This window comes from Myotis davidii, unplaced genomic scaffold, assembly GCF_000327345.1.
Source record: "Myotis davidii unplaced genomic scaffold, ASM32734v1 scaffold309, whole genome shotgun sequence".
In the NCBI taxonomy this organism is placed as follows: domain Eukaryota; kingdom Metazoa; phylum Chordata; class Mammalia; order Chiroptera; family Vespertilionidae; genus Myotis; species Myotis davidii.
In genome coordinates, this window is record NW_006383013.1 from 8,169,260 (window position 1) to 8,179,127 (window position 9,868).

General features: G+C 39.3%; 1 long non-coding RNA gene across 8 annotated transcripts in view; it reads right to left on the reverse strand.

The window, feature by feature from the left end:
* Window positions 1-9,868, reverse strand: part of LOC107181659 — a 73,588-nt gene that overhangs the window by 50,818 nt on the left and 12,902 nt on the right. For all 8 annotated transcript variants that reach the window (XR_001512346.1, XR_001512348.1, XR_001512349.1 and 5 more), the window contains exons 3-4: window positions 8,916-9,111; window positions 7,344-7,427 (exon numbers count right to left, since the gene is read on the reverse strand). This is a non-coding gene — a long non-coding RNA (uncharacterized LOC107181659). The remainder of the gene's footprint in view (window positions 1-7,343; window positions 7,428-8,915; window positions 9,112-9,868) is intronic.

The window sequence follows — 9,868 nt, forward strand, 5'->3', positions numbered from 1 at the left end:
CCCTATCAGAATGGCTAATATCAACAAATCAACAAATGACAAATGCTGGCGAGGATGTGGAGAAAAAGGAACCCTCGTTCACTGCTGGTGGGAATGCAGACTGTTGCAGCCACTGTGGAGAACAGTATGGAGTTTCCTCAAAAAACTAAAAATGGAACTCCCATTTCACTCAGTGATCCCACTTCTAGGAATAAAGGGCGTCCCAAAATTCAATCAAGAAGTAATTTTGATAGAAAACACAGGTTTATAATTGAAAATTGTAAATTTTTTATTGATTCCTAAAGTATACAGTATAGGGTAATGTATGGAATAGCATATCAGGTAAATGGCCTCCATGGCTTTGCTGGCACATATGCACTCTTTTGTTATTGCCTGAGAAGCTGCATTTTTGAAGAAGTATGGTCCAATAATGCCTCCAGTCAAAATCCGCACCAAACAGTGACACGTTGTAGATGCATTTGTTTCTCAACAATCACTCGGGGATTTTCTGAACCCCAAATGCGACAATTTTGTCGATTAACCACTCCATCAAGATGAAAATGAGATGCTGCTGTAAAAAAGAAGGAATTCCTACCATTTGCCACAGCATGGATGGAGCTGGAGAGCATTATGCTAAGTGAAATAAGTCAGTCAGAGAAAGATAAATATCAAGTGATCTCACTCATTTGTGGATTATAATGAACAACATAAACTGATGAACAAAAACAGATGTAGAGACAGAGAAGCATCGATCAGATGCTCAAAACTCAGAGGGAAGATAGGGGAGGGTGGTGGTGATTGGGGAGATCAACCAAAGGACTTATATTCATGCATAAAAGCATAAGCGATGGATGTGGACAACAGGGGGTGAGGGTGATGGCAGGGTTGGGGGGGTGAAGGGACATTGGAGGGATAAGGACACATTTGTAATATCTTAATCAATAAAGGGAAAAGTTTAAAAAAAAAGAAATAAAAAGCAATAAGGAATTTTTTAATGAAACTGTTATCTACACTAATAAAAGAGAAAGATGAAAGTTGACCATACCTTCATGACACCTACCAGCCAATCAGGAATGAGTATGCAAATTAACCCAACAAAGATGGCAGGTTATTTTGCATACACAGGCGCCAAGCAGCCAAGGGTGGGACAGTGGTGCCAGGGTGACAACGCCAGCGTCCTGCGCCCAGGTCATGGGAGAATGGAGTGCTTCGGACGCAACATGGGGCTGCTGGGCTAGGGGCGTGCTCCCAGCATCCACTGTGCAGCTCAGGGCATGCCCCCAGCCCAGCAGACCCAACATGGGGCTGCTCGGCTGGGAGCGTGCTCCCACACCCCCAGCCCAGCAGACACAAAACCTGGCTGCTGGGCGGGTGGCGTGCCCCTGTGGTGGCTTCCTTCGTGCAGCAGTGGCAATGAAGCCCCCATGCCCGGCAGACAGAGAGTGGACAGCAGGGTATGGTGGCTTCCTTGGCACAGAGGCAGCAGTGAAGCCCCAGGCCAAGCTGACAGAGAGCAGACAGCAGGGCGTGGCAGCTTTGTTCGTGTGGTGGCAGCAGCGAAGCCCCCAGTCCCCGAAGACAGAGGACAGCAGGGCAAAGCAGCCAGGCCCCACAGAGAGCAGAGAACCACAGGGAGTGGGCCTAAGGCCTCAGTAGGACATCCCCTGACAGCTCCTGGATTGGAGAGCGTGCAGGTTGGGCTGAGGGACACCCCCGCCCCGTGCACAAATTTCATGCAACGGGCCTCTAGTGTTTACATAAGATTAGAATATTACTATAACTAGTGATATTAGAATATGAATATAACTGTTGATAGGAATACAGTGTGAATATTTCAGGTAAAGAGATTTGCTTATGTTATAATGAACACAAATTGGCAAAAAATGCATTCAATTTTGGATGTTCTATAGCATGAACATTAGCATTATGGTACTCATATAGGGCATAAAAACATCCCAGGACCTCCAAAATTCTTGTAAAAATGATAGAATAAGAGAGGCAAGATTTACACTATGACCTGGTTTAGCAAAATTAATTGCAAGACTGGGCCAAATAATGAAACTGGTGCTTTTTGTCTCAAGAATAGCCTGACCTGTGTGGCTCAGTGTTTGAATGTCAACCTATGCACCAGGAGGTCACAGTTTGATATTTGGTCAGGGTACACGTCTGGGTGTGGGCTCCCTCCTCAGTGTGAGGCATGCAGGAGGCAGCCGATCAATGATTCTCTCTCATCTTTGATGTTTCAATCTTTCTCTCCCTCTCCCTCTCCCTCTGAAATCAATAAAAATATATTTAAAAATAATAGACTATTAATGGCAACTGGCAAAGAGTGTCTTTGCTCATGTCATATACATTAATGTGCAAGCACTTGATGAGCCAATAAACAAACAAGCATCATAAGATCTCACTCATATGTGGAATCTAAAGAACAAGAAAAACTTTCAACAATAAAGGTAGATTAAAAAAAATCACACAACCTCTCCAATATCTCAGCTGTTTTCCTTTGGTTATTGCCTTGTATATATAATATCAGAATATGCTTATTTCATAAATATTTATCAGTTTTTCCTGTGTTTGGTAGAGTTTATTAAATTTTTTTTCTCCAAGAAAACATAGGCTACATTTACTTTACCTCTTCTTCCAACTTACTTTGGAATGAATTCAAAACAGAACCTAAGTTGTTTTTATTTATTTGTCATAATTATATGGTTTAAAATAAACAGGTGCTAATATGCCAACATCAAATGTTTGAGTGAAAATTGTAATGCTACAAGAAAAAGAATAACAGGCAATCAGATGATCAAAGTGTTACTATGCTGATGATCAAGGAGAAACCAAGTGAAGATACACTAAATGCAGGTGTTTTTGTTCCTATGATTATACATTGAGAAAACGTTAAAGACAGATGGTATTTTTCAAAATGACTAGAGAGCTAGGATAATTTTTAAATAATATGAATATTTTTCCTCAATCAAAAAACCCTAGATCTCAAGTCTTTTCAATCTAAAAAAAAACAAAAACAAAAACAAAAAACAAACAAATCAAAGCATGTGAATATATAGAAAATCATAATGTGGAAAAGCTACATTGGTATTTAGCTCAATAATATGCCCATACATCATTTAATAATCATTTTATTTTAAAAACTAGTGGCCTGGTGCATGAAATTTGTGCATGGGAGGTGTCCCTCAGCCCAGCCTGCACCCTCTCCAATCTGGGGCCCCTCAGGGGATGTCTAACTGCTGGTTTAGGCCTGATCCTTGTGGGAGAGATATGAGTGTACTGGATCTGGGCCTGCAACTTGGCGATCTCCTCTTTGTGCACCTTCTTCAGAAAGGCAATTTTGTCCATCATGTCGATGTGCTTTTCGAGCTCAGTGCAGGGAAGAGCTGCCTCGTCTGCACCTTTGCGCAACTCCAGAAGTCGGCCCTCTGCGTCCTAGCGGATCAGCACCTCTTCCTCATAGCGCACCTGCAGGTTGCTCCCAGCCCCTACGAAGCCCCAGTGCCTCCTAACTGGGTCCCAAGGCTGCAGCCTCGATCCTGCTGCTTTCTCCTTGCCGGGGACTGGGGTGCGGTGGGGCGGAATGCAGGCGTCCCATTTTCATTAAAATGTTCAACCTGCACCCGCTCCACTGGTGTCCAAGGCAGCCTGGGGGCAGACAGTGATCCCAGAGGCACTCACCACCCCTGCCAGAGCTCAGCCATGATGGTCCAGGGTGAGACATCCCCGCCTGGCCTTGTGGCTGTGACTTGGACCCGCTTCCTTAACCAGTGACCTGGCACTGGGCGGGTGGCAGCAGCGCTTCCTCCCCAGCCCACGCTGGAGTGGGTCCCTGCGGTTTCAGAACTGAAGTCTGAGGGCCTCCTCCGGCAACAGCGGCCCTGAGCCCTCTGGCTTTCCCTCGATCTCGCCAAAGCTTGCTTCTCACACTTGCTGAAAACCTTCTAAGTCCACTTGCCATAGTAATAAGTTAAGGTTGAAAGGACGGACACCAGAGGGCTTGAGGGACTGGGGACCACCATCTTGTGGGTATGGGTGCCACCATCTCTGTGATGGAGTGATGGTTAATTTGCATATTACCCTTTTAATAGATAGGATGACTCATTTTGAGTCATAAAGAGAGAGGATAAAATAACAATGTAACCTGACTACTGCTAATAATATATACCGAAGATAATCTTAGTTATAAGTAATTGTATATGTTATCATATTCAGTGCACAGAACGACTGGGTTGGATGTATGTACAGTAGCCAAAACCTGTCTTTGTTACTGTTTCACACATACTCCTTAATCCTTCTTGAGTATCTGTTGATAACTCACCTACTCACATATATCCTCATACTCTTAACTTGTCACCACACTGTCTTATATTGTGATTTGTTTGAATTTTTTCTCTAGATCCATTTCCTTAGCATCCTGTGTCTTTATATAAAAACATGAAACTAATCGGATGAAATAATATCCAGATAAGAATATGAAGAGTGACAAATTATATTTTCTTAAGTGGACTGCAACTATACAAAAACCTTCATGGCATAGATAATACAAAACTAATATAAATTAAACAAATATTTTCTGAACTCTTGGGAAATCAAAGATAAAGAGATGTGGTTTTAGTGTTCATAGAAAAGAACATTTCTTTGGAACTTTAATGGTGGTTAGACTATCTACAGCAAGTTATTCAAGGCAGAAAAAATATGGTAAATAGAAATCTGAGATAAGAAAATGCAGAATATCTAGGAAAGCATAACTAATTTGATATTAACAGAACATGGTTCGCCGAAACCGGTTTGGCTCAGTGGATAGAGCGTCAGCCTGCAGACTGAGAGGTCCCGGGTTCGATCCCCGTCAAGGGCATGTACCTGGGTTGCGGGCACATCCCCGGTGGTGGATGTGCAGGAGGCAGCTGATCGATGTTCCTCTCTGATCGATGTTTCTAACTCTCTCTATCTCTCTCCCTTCCTCTCTGTGAAAAATCAATAAAAATATATTTAAAAAAAAAAAAACAGAACATGGTTCACCTGGGGAAGGTTGTGTTAGATGATGAAAAACAAATTTTTATATGATGGCTAAAGCTAAAATTGATATCAGTTGAACAATTATTTATTGAACTTTGGGGAATTCAAAGATGAAGAGAAGTAGGTTTTGGTATTCATGAAGACATTGCTATATATTGCACATAAGTACAGTATCTAGAACACTAAATATTTTTTCTTCCAGAAATGTTTGTTAAAATAATTCAGCCTCTTATTCCCTGAAAGCGGTGTTTCCATTCTTCAAAATTTTGAAAATATCCTGGCTGGGTGGCTCAGTTGGCTAGAGCATCATCCTGTATACCAGAAGGTTGCCAGTCTGATCCCTGGTCAGGGCACATACCTGTACTTAGACAACAAATTGATGTTTCTCTTTCACATTGATGTTTCTCCTTCTTCATCTCTCTCTAAAAAATATTAAAATTGAAAAAGAACACAATATTTTTCTTATTTTTATATACTTTATTCCAAGTTATGAAAATGTATTGATTTATTGCAATTTTTAAAGATACCTTTGTTTATCAAACACTGATTATTAGAAATATTTTAATAGGCAGCAGTGTAATAAATAAATACGGTTAATTTATAAAAGCTACCAGAATACTATGTATAGTATTTCTACAAAACACATTTCATTGAGTAAATTAATACATCACTGAAATAAAAGAAAACGTTCACAATAGATCCTGAGTACCAGATAGCTGGGTGGTGGAAATGATTGAAATTACCAGGGTCTGTAGCAAATGGCTTTTTATTGTTTTTAGAGCAAGAGCATTAGGAGGTATTGTGTATTCATGCCATGTATGATCGATAGACACAGGTATGGAGACATCCTTATGTGAGAGATTTATGTTACAAAATTCTTGGATGATGTGAAGAGCTGCTCTCTTCTCTTCCCTCTCACTACCAAGGGCTAAAAAAAAAATACTGCTTCACCTCAGAATCCCAAAATAACTAACTTTAGAAGTATTTTTTTTTTTCGATTATTCAAGACACCTTTTCCCTTTTTTTTCTTTCCATTTTGCACACAGAGGAATACAGCAACCATTTTCTGCACTGTTTCCTTTTGTACAGGATCAAAGCTTTAGATCTTACAACCAGGAGAGCTAAATCTGTGAGGCTGAACTCAAGGCCCCCCATCTTTAGTTCAGTGCAATTCATGTTTCTGGCAATACATACAGCCTTCGAGATGTGGAGGCTTAATTTATTCACCAGGTGTTTCTGCATTCAAATTATACCTGGCTAACTGCATTCCTTGAAGATACTGATGAGTCTGCCTGCCAACCAAGTCAGCACCAAAAGCTTTCCCACAGGTCCCCAAAGAACCCTGTTCTGGACTTATTCATATGTGTATCATATTTTAAAACGTTTTAAAAATGTGTTTTTACATTTATTTTTCTTCTTAGACTCTAATATTCATGAGAGGGACATTTGGAATCAATTTGTTAGTAGATCGACAATTCTCAGCATTCTGCTCTGAAAGTATTTGGTGATTAAAATTTTGTTGGAAGGCTGAAACCGGTATGGCTCGGTGGATAGAGCGTCGGCCTGCGGACTGAAGGGTCCTGGGTTCGATTCCGGTCAAGGGCATGTACCTGGGTTGCGGGCACATCCCCGGTGGGGGATATGCGGGAAGCGACTGATCGATGGTTCTCTTTCATCGATGTTTCTGACTCTCTATCTCTCTCCCTTCCTCTCTGTAAAAAATCAATAAAATATATTAAAAAATTTTTTGTTGGAAGAATGTTTTAGTAAATGGATGCATGAATGGTTGATGTAGTTTTTTCTAGATCTCTCCATGTAGATATCCTATACTTCCAAGTAAGTGATATTTGCAGGAGGGGTTATTCCTATTCCTAGAGAGAGTGCATTGTAGTCTTTGAGATCATAAATTCTGAATCCTCATTGCCTGGATTCATATCTCCTCGCTACTTTAGACAACTCATTCTTTTGTTGCATGTAGGTGAATATAAAAAATTCTGAATCATAGTATTTACCTTTATATTTTTGATGCTATGTAATATTAACACTTTGTAAATACAATTCTTTTTAAGCATGTTCTTTTCCCCAGTGATATAATTGATCAGTAAGTTCGGGAGAAGACAAAATGAGCATTTATAAAGTATATATTGCTTTTTTTTTTTACCTGCCTGACTCATATAATCTCTGATTTCATACTCGCATTAAACCTACAGACACCAAGGATGGTTCTCCTCACTCTCTCCCACAAATGGAATAACATTTAGCCTCAGTGCTTGCGCTGCTTTCAGAGAAGAGAAGGGCAAGAAACTCTTGGTTCTGAGGTTGTTGAGAGTTTTGTAACTCACCAAAACAGCTTCACTGTTCCGAGACTTTCTATTTGTCTCCCCCTGTCTTCAACTGCCCTTTTTTTTTTTCTGTATGTCTGTAATCTGAAGGGGAAAGAGGCACGTAACTATCTTCTTTTTCTGTCCTGACACTTCTCACTTCCTATAATCTCTATGCTTTGGATGGTCTGGCTTCCCTGATCGACTAAAACCCCGTGAGGGCAGGGAGCATCCAGGCCTATTTAATTTGTAGGATATGGTAGAAACTAGGCACATTTAATGAATGATTAGTGTAGGTAATTATCAACAAGTTGTAGTTACAAGTTATGCCTTGGTAATACTCTTTTTTTCATGTTATACATATCTTAAATTGCATCAGATGTTTAGTTCACTTAGATTGGAATGTGTTCTGGTCATCAAGATATTATTTTTACCACAAAATTGTTAAGGCTTTTATGTAAAACTAGAGGCCCAGTGCACAAAATTGGTGCACTGATGGGGGGGTCCCTCAGCCTGGCCTGTGCCCTCTTGCAGTCCGGGAACCCTCTCTCTCCTTACTGCCTGCCTGCTTGCTGCTCCTTAGCGGTGCTTCAGAAACAGAGGCTGGAGAGGCTCCTGCCATCACTGCTGCATGAGTCTGGCTTCTGGCTGAGCGGCGCACCCCCTATGGGAGCACACTGACCACCAGGGGGTAGCCCCTGAATTGACCATCTGCCCCCTGGTGGTCAATGTGCATCACAGCAACTGGTCATTCTGCCGTTTGGTTGATTTGCATATTAGACTTTTATTATATAGGATTGTGACATTGACTGCATTCAATAGGTACTTGTAAACAAATGATTTGGACTCTCAGGCAGGTGTTAAGTATTGAAAGGGGAAAGGAAAGTTGGGTAAGGATAGGAATAAGGAGATAGGAAAAATCTGACAGAAAAATAGAACAATAATGATGCAACAAGACTTACCTGTTTCTCACCTTTTCCCTGGGCCATTATATGTCTTTCAGAAACTATTGATTAATGATAAATGATTTATCATTGTAATTCACTCACAACTAAAGAGGCAATTAATCTATCATTGTTCTGGAGTCACTTATAGGTCTTAGAAGGTCTGGAAATTCTACCACTGGGTTTGTTTTTCTTTTATTTCTTCTCAAACTAAGAATGCATTTTACTAGTATAATTTTTTGAGCAAATTACTTAACATGCCTAAGCCTCAGCTCTAAATTGCATTTAATAGTATGATTTATCTCAAAGTTATATAAAGATTACAAGAGATAATTTAAGTACCTGGACATGACTATACTAGGAGCTTAATAAATTTGAGCTATTATTGTTTTTATTACTTTAATGAACATTGTGTGTCAAAATGTTAAATACACTATGATTATGAATTTAAAGTTTGAATAAAAAATGTCTCTTTTTAAATGGTATAAATACTAGGTCAAGTCCGTAAAAGTGACATTAAATGGAATGCATAAGTGATTTGGAAGAAGAAAAGGATCATCTTTAAGGGCCAAAGGGATACTGAGGAGAGAGTACAAAGTTATTAACAATATCATTTTCCTATTTATAACTAAGCCCTGCCTCATCTTACCATTCTCAGAAAGCTCTGGAATATTCCACCAGTCTCTCTAGCAAAATCTTGAATGGAAGCAGATAGTTCAAATCAATGAAAATGAAGACAAATTTCCCTAAACTTTCATAATTCAATATTCTTATCTTAACTTTCCAAAAGTATTGTTATGAAGTTTGAGTTGGCTTTCACATTACAGTTTTCTTCATAAGTGTGCCTAAATGAATAATACAGACTCTTTGAAAATCACAATATTTTGAAAAGGAAATGGAATAAGTACATCAAAAGAAAAAAACATTTGGGAAGCACAGTATGGTTAATACAGAACAATAGCAATGAAATGCATTATTAATTTCAGAATAGGTTTTTAAAGGGCATAGAAAGCTCTCTCAGGGATATAGAAAGCTACTTTTAAAAGCTTGGTTTTAAATAAAAAGAAAAATAAGTGAATATGAAGGCAAAAATCTTTAACAACATGTCACATAATGAGAAGAATTGACTGGGTAATACAGAACCAATTAAGGAGCTACAAGAAATAAAGCACTCATTGACATACACTAGACAATGATCATAAAGATATCCCATCTCAAATTTAGGGTCGTTATATGCAAGGATAATTGCTAATCTATAAGGCTTCTGCTGGGATTTATCATCTGTCAGTCACTGTATTGACATGTCTTTCTTAAGAAAACTTAATATAAACTTGAGGGGGAAAAGGAGTATTGAGTTTTCTGACAAATAAGTGATGATTTATATTGTTTTAAGACTCTCCAGTTGAGTAAAAAAAAAAATCATTGTACTCAGGGAATAAAAGGAAGACATGAAGAAAAATTCAAGTTTTATATCTACTAAAGTAAATACAATATTGTCAGTATCTATGCTGTCTTTTTAAAATGAGAGACTATCTTTTCTCTCTCCACTTCTTGCAAAAGCATATTTTCCACTGCTTTGAACACATGTCAAAGCTTATATTT